The sequence below is a fragment of the Choloepus didactylus genome, chromosome 12 (assembly GCF_015220235.1).
Source record: "Choloepus didactylus isolate mChoDid1 chromosome 12, mChoDid1.pri, whole genome shotgun sequence".
NCBI lineage: Eukaryota > Metazoa > Chordata > Mammalia > Pilosa > Megalonychidae > Choloepus > Choloepus didactylus.
In genome coordinates this window covers 26707575-26722072 of record NC_051318.1, presented here as the reverse complement: position 1 = coordinate 26722072, position 14498 = coordinate 26707575, and the positions used below count along the sequence as shown (strand labels likewise).

The window sequence follows — 14498 nt, the reverse complement described above, 5'->3', positions numbered from 1 at the left end:
TATCAATAGTATATGGTTTTAATAAGTAAATTCTTAAAAGTTATTCTTTTTCTTAATTGTTTTGGTTATTCCTGTATCTTTATTTTTATGAGTTTTATAGTCACTTTGACTCAATGCATTAAAACATTCTTTTGAATTTTCACTAGAAATAAATTTAGAGATTAATTTGGGGAAGAACTGAATTCTTTTTAGGCTATTTATTATTTTCTTTCACAAATATGATCAGTGCTTTCATTTATCCATGTATTCTTTTATTCCTTGAATAATGTCTGCATTTTTTCCATCAGTATCTGCCACATTTGTATTTGGTTATTTTCTAGATTTTTTGTACTTTTGTTGCAATTTGATATTCCTATTAGATGTTCCTATTAGATATTAATTTGTTTATTAGAATACTGAATCTTGAGTTTCTTATGTTAATCTTATGTCTTGAACCCTGCTGATCTTCCTTATTAGGTCTAATAATTTCCCTGTGGAATCTCTTGCTAATTTTTATTGTAAATGATTATAATTATATTTTTCTCTTCCTTTTTCTTACATCTCTTAGTTGTTTCTTCTTATTTTATTGCTTTGGCTAGCACTGCCAATACAATGTTTGTTTTATGAAAAATGGTGATGATAGTGAATATTCTTGTCTCATTTCAAATCAGTGAAAACACTTCTAAATATTTGTTGTTATGTAATCTGTTTACCTGGGGTTTTGATATATAGTCTTTGCTGAGTGCCCTCAAACATAGATTGGTGCTAAATTTTAATCTAATGTTTGTCTTTGCTCCTGTGGCATGTATTTTACTGGTGTATACATTTTATGCTGAATTAGTCTTCAGTTACAGTGTACACTCTACTTGGTCTTGATATACTAGATCCAATGTTCTTATCTACATTTAGAATTTTTTCATTTATTTTCCTTAATGAGATAAGACTCTATTTTTTTCCTTTTATACAGTCCTTTGCTATCAATTTTATGCTAAAGACTATGTTTTTCTCCTCTCTAAAAGAGTGCATTAAATGAGAATGATACATTCTTTGATCATCTAGTGCAACTCCCCTTAACATTTTGTGAAGTAGAAGGATGATTGACTTTCGAATACCGAAAATTATTTTAAAGTTTGTAGGTCTAATCAGATTATTTTCTTTCATCTCAGGTCATGTATATTTTTTAGGAAACTGCCCACTTTGCTCACATTTTAAATTTATCCAACTAAATCATAGCATTTATTTTAATAATCTGTCAATCTCTACTGTAGTTATAGCTTGACAACTTTTTCAGTCATAATATTGTCAGTTTATGCCTTTTCCCCAATTTTATCAATAAGTCTTGCTCATCAATTGTCTATTAGAATTATTTACTTTCAAAATAACATTTTTTGCTTTATTGCCATTTCTGATGTTTTTGTTATTAGATTTTACTACCTTCTGTAGTTTTATTATATGTTTGCTTCTATTTTCTTTGAATTTTGTTCTTTTGTTCTTTTCTGTCTTCCAGTAAAAGTGCATTCCAGAAGTTTTATATGGAGTCTTTCTTTGTTGTTTAGTTCTAAATATTGTATCTTTGTGTTGTCTCAGATATAAAATGCCAAGCAGCTTGTCAAAAATAAATTTGACACACTATGTTTTTCCCTTCTTCATCCAAACTGGGGAGATTTTTCCATTAAGTAATGAGATTTTTTTTATTCTTGTGAATATAGTGTGAGTGACTTCTATTTCTGCAAAGACTTATTTAAATCATGGTGCTTATTGCCATGACAACCAAAGCTACACAATTTAGCAAAATATCTGAGATGCAACCGACTTTCTAAGTAATACTCCTTCTGCTCCATTTCCTTACCAAAACACCCATATGTATAATGATTTCCTAAAGAGCTTTTCTCTGTAATTGTGCATTTATTTTTCATTATTTTATAAAATCAATTTTATTTTGCAAACAGAGTAATCCAGAAGAATAAAAGGTACTAGGGTTTTACCAAAGGGTCAGGTACATTAAAAAACCAAAAAATAATTTTAAATTACCACAAATTAAATACAAAATAAAGGTAAAAAATTACCACCCATTACCAAAACTATCATATACTATGAACAAAAAACAATGGTTAAAATTAAATTTTAACCATTATATTTGTGGTAAATCGTTTCAAGAATAGTGAAGCTTATTGAACCCATAAATAGCTACAACTTTTGCTTTAAGTATATGTTTTTAGGATGTGGGGAGAAAAAAATAGATTTGACAGATCTATGAGAATATGATATTTTTAGTATCAAACACTAGTTGTTTTTCCTCTTAGATAATGACTATTATGTTATTTGCAACTAATATTTGAGAGCCACAGGAATTCTATAAAATGTATAAGAAATTCAGTGATTTACAAGGCTAATAAAAATCTTCTAACATTCTAATTCTCTAGCACTTTCTTGAGCCAAGAGTGCAGAGGCTAAAGCTTGTATATTTTGTACAAAGGATAAAATTCATTGCATTGCTAACCATGCCTGCTCTCTTGTTTCATTTCTAACTGGGGAAGTGCATTTGGTCTCTTTTCAACCCTATGATAACCTGTCCTGCTCAACAGAGTTAACTAAATCTGTATTTGTTATGCCTGTCATTTGAGCATAGTGGCAGTTCTGTCAGAATAAATAGTACTGCAATGCTGCTCCAAAATGAGAGCAGAATATCTCATTCTGGTTCTTGACCCTGCCTTTCCCTGAAGAAAACACAAAGAAAGGAATGTCGGTACTACTATTTAAATATTGTGTGTCTTTTTTAAATAAAATGCTTACAATTGAGGAGTATGCACTTTTCAAAATGAAGGACCTTTTTAGTTTTTGCCAGCTCCATGTTTTGAAACTTTCTGTCTCCACATTCTGTCTCGTTAAAAGTATATTTTCCAAGTCTGGCTTCTTTATATGTGCAGATGTGAATGTGTAATCATTTGTACTTACCGTTCATTGGATATTATGCTAAATGAGGCAGGTTTTGAGCTAGGGATTATTCCAGTTAATACTGATATTAGCCATGAGGTAGACAGTATTGTCTCCCTTTTAGGGATAAGAGTCCAGAAATTCAGAGAAGTTAAGTAAATGGCCCAGGTCACACAGCTAGGAAATGATGGACTCAGGATATAAATCCTAATATGTCAGATTTAAAAGCTGAGTTTTTCCAAAAATATCTCCCAATTGAAAGCTGTCAGAAGAGTGAGGGAAAAAAATAAGCATAGTTTGAAGGCTAAAATGTTTATAAATTAATCCTATAAAATGCAAGTGATTTTTTATTTCCAGTAAAATTATTTGAAGTTAAATAGAAATCATGGAAATGTCCCTTAGAACAGGACTATGCTATATTCCCTTGTGTTTGGTCCTCTACCATCCAGCCCAGTGCTTTGCAAAAATTGGTATTCAATAAATATTCATGAAAGGGTAAATGAACTAATAAACGCATTCAGTAATACCTATCTTAAAAGCCACACTCAAGAGAAAAGTCATATGTTAGATTGCAAAAAACAGTCTCAATAAAAGTCATATGTTAGATTGCAAAAAACAGTCTCAATCCTTTACCCTTCCCTGCATCCATGCACTATGCAATATGACTTTGCTGATTTTCTTATCAAGAGGTTAAGTCTGCTTCATCTTCTTTTGAGTCCGAACTGGCCTTATGACTTGTTTTGGCCAATAGAATACCGCCAATTGAAGGTGTGCCAATTCCCAGGCCTTGCACACGTCTGCTTTCTCAGAACCCTGTGAATAAGCCCAGGCTAGCCTGATGGAAGAAAAGAGACAGACACCCATGTTACTCCAGCCAATAGACAGCCAATCACCAGGCATTTGAATAAAGCCATCCTAGACCTGCCAACCCCTAGCCAAGCCACCCAGCTGACTTGCAGACTCCTGAACAACAATAAACACTTTTTGCTTCATGTCACTCAGTTTTGGGGTGATTGATTATCTAGCAACATCCACATGGTACACATCATTATCTAGTTATATTTTCATGGCTGCTGCTTTGAACCACAATCTCCTTTGACGGAGATTATTAGAAAGATAGCTCTCCATTTTACATGTGATTTGAGAAATTCTAAGAAGGCCCTTCCTTCCCATTGTTTTCAAACTCAGGCCTGTCAACTTCCCTACTGTTAAAATCCCATATCTTTAGATAATAAAGACTTTTGTTATATTGCGGAAATATCCAGAAGTGTTCATAACTAAAAGCTCTAATAGCCAGAAAGTCATAAAAATGAGAGTTTGGGTTAGAAGAAAATTGCTATGGAAGGAGAAAAGGAACTCTAGTAAGACAAGTGTGGGAGGTAAAAAATGGAACAGCACTTCTTTACCTTGTCTATCGCTGAGTTGAAATTTTATGTATTTCGTCTTTTGTGTTTGTGCATGTATGTTCAAGAACATGGCAGTTAACTTATGAATCTAGTAATTTTGTCTTTTAACTGAATTTTAATTTTTTAAAGGCTAGTGGGAACTAAGAGATCTGGAATCCTATACTTAGCCCACTATTTGACATTAATGACATCTTTAGTAAAGTGGTTAGGTCTTACCACTCTTAATTTTCTCAGTCCCTGTTATTGTGATAGTCACACCTCATGCACCTACAAGTGGAGGCCTAGCCCACATGTCTCTTGCTTTTGGTTTCAAGATCTGTGAGGCTATGAGTCCAAGTCAGGGTAAGATGGAAAATGTCAGTCACGCCTAAATATCTATTTAATATTGAAATACAATTTATTTGATAGTTCATACTAATTGGTAGTTTACAGTACCCCAGAACACAAGTCATTTTTCTGATTAGGATGGCTGAAGTTGTAATGATTTCATGTCAAACATTCTCCAACTCTTATTAAAAACTAAAATGAAAAACTCTTTTCCGTAGATAGCTTCCTCCAGACTTCCAGTAATGTATGGATTCGTTAATTAAAAAATATGTTGATTAAAATGAGTGCTATCTCAAAGCCGAAGTCTAAATCAGAACAATAAAGGTAAATTGCAATGATCTCAACTGGTTTGAAGTAAGGAATTAATATGCCATGTAGACAATATCATCATTTTTCTAGAGATAAATACCAAATAAAGCATTAATTTGATCTATCCATTCTCTTTTTTCTCTCCCCCTCTCTGCCTTCCTCTTTTTTCTCTTACCTCTCTCTTCTCACTCTCAGATCAGAACCAGGAAGGAATAAGGCAATTTACACTAGGCTAGTGTTTCTCAGAATGTGTTCTGTGGAGTATTAGTCCTTCAAGATGTTTGTAAAACAAATAAAACATTTCAAGAAAGGTTTATGGTCAAGAAAACATTTGTACATTCTCTTGGAGAAGCACGAAACACAATGCATTCAGAAGCCTTGCAGTAACAAAAGAGTATCCAGATTTAGTTGACTGTAGTATTAAAAACATACTCAAGAAACTCTTCCAAAAGCAATTTTAAAAATTGAAGAGAGCAGTAGGTCCCAAAGGACTACATGTCTTAACAGACTGATGATGATTCTGCAAATATTAATGTGCAAGTAATTCACTCTTACTAAAAGTTAGGATATGCTCTCCCCATTTTGATCCCCAAATAGACTGCAAGCTACTTGAGGAAAGGTTCCACATCTCACACTCCTAATTGTTAACAGACTGAAGAACGTAAAGAGGCTTTGCTCTACTTTAATGGACAGATTCAGAGAGCGAGGAATATCAATAGGCTATGGGATTCTTCCAGTTGCAAAGCAATTATTTTAGTCTGTCATCAGTTCTCATTGCCAGCAGTTGGAACAACTATCAATAGCATTCTTAATGCATTGCTCTAACACCAAGAAAAGTCAAAATAGAATCAATCAGCCTGGGCAAGTTTCCACCACTGGACAGAGCCAGTTGTTCCAAGAATTATCCGCAGTATTTATTGAAATGAATAACACTTCCATAAGGCTCAGCCAGCAGCACTACAATGTCTTCACTATGCTGAATCATGAAAACTCTCCCTCTCCAAAAATTCAGCTTCACTACTTTATACCATACTGGATTAACTCTGGATTGGCCCTCTCCAATCCAAATTATGGCTTAAAATGCATCGAATTTAATGCAGCCACAAGTCTTAGAGCCACTTAATACCACTATTAACAAGTGAATTGGAAAGGTTGCAGATGAGAAAACCTCAAATCCTTACAACCATGACCTGGGTTAACCCACCTTTTCCAGTGGCTCTACCCTAGCAAGGCCAAACTTCAGAGAGGAGTTAAAACTCCAAGGAGAGACTAGATTTCTACCTGTTATAATTACCAGCTTCATGCATTTGCATTGGCTACTTGTTTTTTGCAGAGTAACATTGCCTGCGAGCCCTTGGCTACCCATTCAAATCAGGCATTCACACAAAAGGGAAACTCCCTTTCCCAGGATTGGTAGTCAGACCCTCTCATCAAAACTCACATAAAATTGCAAATGAAGTACTTTCATGACACCCTGAGAACAGCTCCCAGACAATCTGCCTCTATTAGACACCTCTGTTGGGAACCTGCCCCTGCCTTCTTGAATATCCCACCACCAAAACAGACCCACCTAATTTGGATTCACTCCTTCCAAATTTTCCTACATTTATTTTTTTCCTGGGCGTTCCCTGCCTGACCTTGAGCCGTATATCCTGACTCACCATCTTCCCTCTTAACCTCAGACTTGTGCAAAGCCAAAACATGAACTGCAAATATGCATTCAGAGTTCACTATCCTTTCAAGGCTGTCACCTGTTTTGATGTGCATGGACTTTTTTGTGGCATGGTGTCTTCCAGGCATCCCTGGATTAATCTGATTTTAGGTCCTATATCCTGCCACTGAGCTCTGCCCCACAGTCATCTATAAACAGACACAGACCAAAAAGAAAGGGAGGGTAGGTTCTTGATGCAACACTGAAGTTAAAATTTTTAAAAGGACAAATAAGCAGCACACTTCCTACATATTCATATTGAATTTCATTTTGACCGTTGCTATTTTAACGAAGACAGTCCAAGTGCAATGATACAGGATCCTAGTTTAGAGGCATGCATGTAAAATCACTACTGTATTTATGTTACTGTGACTAGTTTTAAGGCATCAACAATAAATCACAAGTGACATACATCTCTGTTGATTTTATGTTGTTGTTTTGTTTTGTTCAAAAAGATTTTGCTCTTGTAGTCATACTTGGGTTGATGTGAACTCTGGCAGGAAATCCACTGTCCTACTTACACCAGCGCACTTTAGTTTCTCTCTCTGATTCAGAAATCCAGGTAATTGGTTGAGCAGGAGAAATTACCTCTGATTGTTTTTGTTGGCAGAACTAAAATCACTGGTAGGAAGGCCTCACATAAAATGGACTTCTGCTCCAAAGAAGAAGTATTTAGTAGCCAAAAGGGGAAGGAGACATAGGAAGGAAACAGATATAAATCTTAAACGTAAATGAAAACAATAATAGGGTAAATACTGCTGTAATTATATTCAACTTCTTGATTTCCATCTCTTCCTTTAGCTCTGGAACACTCAAACGTCCTGCTTATAATTTTCTTCCCCACTTATGTTTTTATATGAATAAATGGTGCTTGAGCCTTTTGTAGTAGTCAAGGTCAATCATGAAGTGGTTTACTATTGCAACATCATTTTAGATTCTGTAGTACCAGAGTAAAAATGCAGTTGTTTCTCATTTTATAAATATTCAATTAATAATCTTTCTGTCCCTAGGCATAATCAAGATACAAATGAGCATACATATTTTTTATTGTTTTATTGGGGTATAGCATGCCTAAAGTGCACATATTATGTATATGGTTCAATGGATTTTTGCATATTTAATATGATCATGTAACCAGCACACGAATTAAGATAAAAAATATATCTAGCACTTCTGAAGCTTCCTTCATGTACTTTTTTACATCTGACTTCTTTTGTTCAATGTTATGACTAAGATGCAACTGGATGTTGAGTATAGCAGTAATTGATCCTTACTTTATTGCTGTAAAGTATTCCTTTGTGTAAACGTGTGAATATACCAATATTTAGTTATGTATTCTGCTCTTGGTGGACATTAGGGTTGTTTGTAGTTTTAACTGTTATGAATGAAGCAGCCATGACCATTCTTGTGCATGTTTTTAGCAGAAATATGCACTCATTCTCTTAAATATATACCCAAGACTGGAATTTCTGGGTCACTCAATAGCACATGTTTAGCTTCAGAGGTGAAGCCCAACCGTTTTCCAAACTTCAAATTTATGCTCACACCAGCAATGTATGAGAGTTTTGGTTGTTCCACACTGACCATATACACTTTTGTGTCTGGCTCTTTTCACTGATGATGAGTATATATCTATGTTTCTATCTATTCTTCATAATCTTCACTTTTAATAGCTGCAGTATCCTTTGTGGAATATTGGTATCATAATTTATTTAGTCTACCACTCTTCTGAAAATGAGAGTTGTTTTAGGCTAGGAATGGAAGATTTAGTATAAACAATAGTATTTATGGTTTTAAAAATGTAATTAAATTATGTGGTAGCCTGATTTGATTCTTGTGTCTAATGATGCTTTGGGGGATAATGCATACATATGTATCACTGTTATAAATGCAGCTTATGATGAATCAAAATACATATTCATTAAAAGTACTAGGTATTGATGCTTTTAAGCTGTGAGTTGCAGCTTTCACTGATATGAAGGATATAAGAGATCATTTATTGTTGGTACTCTTATTACTGTAATAGTTATTGATTCATGGCCAATTTTTTTTTTACCCCAAATAGGTATAGTTCCCTTCCCTAGTTTCTGTGTAGTTCAGAACTAGACCTGGGTATATGACCAGCATTTGGAGGTAGTTTTATGTAGTGCTTCATAGGGATTATAGGTACAGCATCAAGAGTTTAACTGCCTTGGTTCAAATCCTGGTCCTACCTAATTCTAATATGTGTCTTTGGGCAACTTGCTTCACCATTCTGTGTCTCAGTATCCTCTGCACAATGGGAATAATTATTGTATTTATCTCATAGGGTAGTAGTAAAGGTTAAATGAGGTAAAGCATTTTAAAATATTTTTAATAATGTGTGGTACACAGTTAGTGCTCAATACAATGTTACCTCTAGTTTCCATCCTCATCCTTGTATTTTCTTACTGTATATGCAATTCTTATATATGAGGTTGTTACTTCAGAGGGTCTCAGTTTTTTACTTCCTAATTTATATTTCCAGTGGAGAAGCAGTGCAAGGAAAGACTGTGTATAGGCATGATGTTGGTGTGCCCAGTACAATAAAGGAAAGAAGGAACCAGATGGACAGCCACCCATGTGCTGTGCTCACACCTCCCCCCACTGTCACCCAGCTTCTGGATCAACTTGTCAGCAATTGAAAACTTTCTCTAATTTCTGGCATGTATTCAGAAAACGCTATGCCTCGGATACTTTTTTTAGGTCAAAAAATAAACAAGGAAGAAAGCCCAGAAATATGCAATCCTTTTATCACTCCTCTCCATCCCAAATTCCTTTCATAGAGTAGAGACCAATCTGGGAGATTTAGATGAGCTAAGGAATGGCAGAGTTAGCCTCCTCAATGAGTGCATTTTGTCAATTAAAACATGTATTTTAATTAAATAAATCAGCTTATTGGTAGTAGTTTGTTGAATGCTATAGCATAGCACAACATCTCTAGGCATTTTCCCCCATTAACCTCTATGTTAAATCCAGCCTATCCCTAGGGTAGTATATCTCAATATCGAGATTGGTCAATCCTGTAAAGCATTTATATTTAGATTTTACTCAGTCTGGGGTCCTACTACTCTATTGTCCTAAGAGACTGCTTCAACTCTGGCTTCAGACTAAGGGTTCTGTGCCAAGCAGGATTAAACTACCTCCTAAACTGACTGAAATATTTAGGTAGCTCTCTAGGGAAAATCCTTGCCTAAGAATAATTGGAGGCAAAACCTGACTTCTATAGACCACTGGATCTGTCTGCCCAATGAAATTAGTTAATCTATGTTCTAAGGTAGATATCCTTTTTAATTTGGACATTTCCCTTCCCCAGTATATACACACTTTAAAGGCAAGATGAAAATCAAATAGATGCCTTGGCATTTAACATTTTACCTGATAAAAAATGTGTTGTATTTTACTAATAAGCTGATGCAAATTAGACAAGTTTCTTAAACTATCAAGAAAGCTCACAGGAGAATTCTAAGGCAGAATTTGAACGAAAACAGGCCATCTCATTAACATGTTAATTTGCCCATAAGATTGAAATACAGTTGACCAGATGACCTATTTCTGCACCTCCTTACCAGAGATTGGATGTTGAGTTAAATGCCTATGTAATAGGAGTCAAGATATCGATAAGAGGAATGACAGTATTGCTGACTGCTTCATAGTGTGGGCATTTTGCTAGCTCCAAGTTTTTGTAACTGCCCTGCCAAGGTTGCTATTGCAACCACAGGCACATATTTCATTCAATCATAAATGATGAAATAGATTTTTTAAAAAGTAGACATGTCAGTCAGTAGTTTCAAAAGTAATCCTCAGAATGCTTTAAGCTTGCATTTAATTTTTCTCTTGACAATGCTTAATTTAATTTTTCTCTTGACAATGCTTTCTTTAAAAAGCTATTTTTAATAGTATTTTAATTTTATAACCAAAAATAGTTTTGGAATTCAGCATCTATAAAATGTGACTATTTTAAAAAGGTGATTTTTAAAAATCATTTAAAAGGACTGCTCTTTCACGCAAGTTCATGCTACTCTTAAATTACTAATGAATAATTTCCCCAATCTGACCAGACTCTTGTAACATTAATTTAGCTCACCCACTGTTCAGTTTGCTAATGCTGCCATTTTGCAAAACACCAGAAATGGATTGGCTTTTATAAAGGGGGTTTATGTGGTTACAAAGTTACAGTCTTAAGGCCATAAAGTGTCCAAGGTAAGGCATCAACAATAGGGTACCTTCACTGGAGAAAGGCCATGGGCATCCAGAAAACCTCTGTTAGCTGGGAAGGCATGTGGCTGGTGTCTGCTTGCTCCCAGGTTGTGTTTCAAAATGGCGTCCTCCAAAATGACTCTCTCGGCCACAGCTGCCAACGGGCATCCACAACTGCAAGCGTGTCTGAGCATCAGCATCAGCAAAAGTCTGGGCCTGTGGCTCTTTTTAAAGTATTCCAGTAACCAATCAAGACCCATGCTGAATTGGCAGTGCCACATCTCCATGGAAACAATCCAGTCAAAGTTATCACCCACAGTTGGGTGGGTCACATCTCCATGGAAACAACCTAATCCCAATATCCCACTAGATTGGATTAAAAGATCATGGCTTTTCCTTGGGGGATATAATATATCCAAACTGGCACACCCACATACTCCTTGTTAGGGTCAGTATCCTTCTTTTGTCAACACAAAGTTGCCATCCTTTTGAGAAGGAGAAGTAGACATGTAGTGTCATTGTGTCATTGATATCACTGGTCTTTTCTCCTAAATTCTGCTAAAACTAAATGCAATAATTACAGGCTCATTGCTGCAAAGTTCAGCTGGGAACCAAATAGGGGAGTAGATATGAGCGCCTGGGAGATCCTGATCAAACTTGACAGAGCAAGCAAGCATTTGTAAACTTGAAACTAGAACAGTCTCCAGGAGAGCAACCCCTACTCCTTTTCTCCTGACTGTTGAACCTTGAGTCCCTGGCAGAAACAGGCACCTTTCACTCACTTTTCTGTTGGACTTTGCTTTCCTCTCTCTGACCTGAATAAGGTCATTGTCTCCTTTCTCCACCAAATGAGCAAATACCCCAACATGTATTACACAACAATTTAAAAAAAAAAAATAAAGGGCTTTAAATAAGAGGCTAATTATAAAGGTTATTATAATACTTACTAAAGAATATTTAGAAAATTAAGAAATCACATATAGGCCTGTCATTCAAAGACTTCTGGTAAAATTTGCTTTATGTTTTTTCTGTACCATGGATTGATTTTTTGACAGATTTGAAATTAGATGTAAAAAAGCTTTCCAGACTTTTTTAACTTAATAGCTGTCATGAACATTTCCTATGTTTTCATACTGTCTTTATAAACATCAATTATACATTTACTTATTATAAATGCAATATGGTTTCTATACAGAAACCTTAGAAAATGCACAACAGTAAAAAGAAGTAAACAAAAATCATCTCTATTTCCTCATCTGAAGCTGGCTGTATTTCCAGTTCATCTTCTAAATATATAATTGGAGTTATTCTTTACACAGAACTTAAATTTTGATTTCTTTTAACTCTGCAATTTCATTAAATTAATCCATCATATAGTGCATGTTATTTAGTTAATTGTGTCTTTCATTATTTCTTCTTGTTGTTGTCATTGTAATTAAGTGAACAATGAAAATTCTTGCTCATAAGTCTTTAACTAGAATTATCAGTCTATAAATGGAAGTACCGGGTCAAATTACATGAACATTTCAAAGTTTTGTGCTATGTAATCAAAAACGCCCAACAAATATGAGAATTTCTTTCTCATTCTAAATTTTTAAAATTTTTAAATAAGTAATTTAAAATTTATTTCTTTGCAATGTGGATTTTCAGTGTACCCTATTAGCCATTTTTATTTCTTCTAATTAACCATCCTCTTCATTAACATACCAAGTTTTACTAAATGAAAAATAGGGTGGGGGGGGATGATTTGGGTGTTCTGCTTTACTTCTATTTTTTATTCTTGTTCTGATTCTTTCTGGTGTAAGGAAGATATTCAGGGATAGACTGGGGTGATGAAAGCATAACTATGTGATGTTACTGTGAACAGTTGATTATGCACCATGGATGATTGTATGATATGTGAATATGTCTCAATAAAACTGAATTTAATTTAAAAAAAAAAGATTAAAGGATTTTAAATAAAACAAATGAAAAATATATACCAAGCTTTAAACAACTTTAAAAAATAAAGACAACTTCTATTTATTGGAGACTCACTATATGCTATTATCCTAGTGCTTTCTTTGCACCATCTCTAATTATATCAACAATCTATCTAAACAAATATTACTTGTTATCTTAATTTTATAAACATCATCTAAAGATGATAAAACTGCTGCTCAGAAAGTTTAAGTAACTTGTCCAGAGTTATCTGCTGAAGTGTTTGAATCAGGAATCCTCCCAAGCCTGAACGACTCCAAGGCCTGAGCAGGTCTACATCATTAAACTCCTGCAAGAGAGATGATTCAGGCCCATTACAGGGAAAACACACCCACACATACATTTCCAAAAACCAAAGCGACAAATCACCCTACTTAGCACCACATTAACAATGAGTGAGCATCATTTCCAACATCTGTTTAGGCATATTATAAAGAGAGCAAGATGGATGGGTGAGCAGATGGATGGATGACTGGATGGATGGGTCAGTAGATTAAACAAACAAACAAAAAATCCATGAAAATGAAATTACACATATTTAAATAATACTAAGTGTAATAAAAAACTTAATTTTATTTATCCTATTTATCCTACAAAAGGGTTTAATATTTGTGTAAACAAACTTGTATACATTTTCTTTATTATTTTTCCCAAAATTGAAATGTGAAGAAATGATCACATATACTTTCTTGTAATTTTTTTTAATAGTTTCTTATTCTAGCATTGAACTCTGTTACCCATAAAGGACATTTGGGCAAATTATCTGAAGTACAAAGTTCACTTTATTTTTCTTCTAGAAAACTGAGTTAATCAGCTTGTGACATATATGGAGTGATTCTTCCTTTCCCTCACTGCTTTGTATTGTTTGCCATGTGTAATTTATGTTAAGGGTTATTTTTTATATGTTCTCCCTCCTTCTAATGAAACTCATATTTTTACTGTCTAAAACAAATAATCTTGCATAAAGTTAGAGTGTCATAGAACCATTACCTATTTAAAGAAAAAATGCTCCTTTCAGTAACATGTTATTGTTACTTCTATTAGACATAGAAGTAGAGAGGAAATAACATAAAAAGAAATTCTGTAATTCTGTACCAACAAGAATAGCAGGTATTAACCCAATGAGAACTATCATGATTACAGAGTAGTGTGCCCGTTGGCAGAAAATGTGAGCTCCGAATGTCTGAGTGACGCTCTAAATCATTGATTGTGGAGGAGGTTGGGGATGTAGGCCTCCTGGTGACCAGCACTTCGGAATCATTTGGGGACTTTTTTTTTTTTTTTTTCACAAGAGACACCTTCATGCCCACTTCCCAGCCACAGTCCCCCATACTCTCCCCACAGAATCAGGGTTGTTAAGTCCACTGATACCGACTCAGGTTTGTCATTCTCTTTTCCTCACTCATCATGTACGTTCAGACATGGTGATTTTATCATCCAAGATTGTAGTAACTTCCAACAATGATAGCTCACATTGACAAAAAGGAGTATTATAAGGTACTAAGTTTAATTTCTTTAAATCTTGCTTGAGTTTCACTTTTTTCATTCTTCTTTTAAGTATTCATTTGTGAAGTTCATTATATAACTTTCCAAGTAGTTAAATTTGATATATCATAGTACATGGATGTGACCCA

At 34.6% G+C, this 14498-nt stretch overlaps 1 protein-coding gene across 1 annotated transcript in view; it reads left to right on the top strand.

Annotated features, from left to right (window-relative positions):
* MYO16 (myosin XVI) overlaps window positions 1-14498 on the top strand; it is a 580757-nt gene that overhangs the window by 369209 nt on the left and 197050 nt on the right. The gene's annotated exons all lie outside the window — the stretch shown is intronic.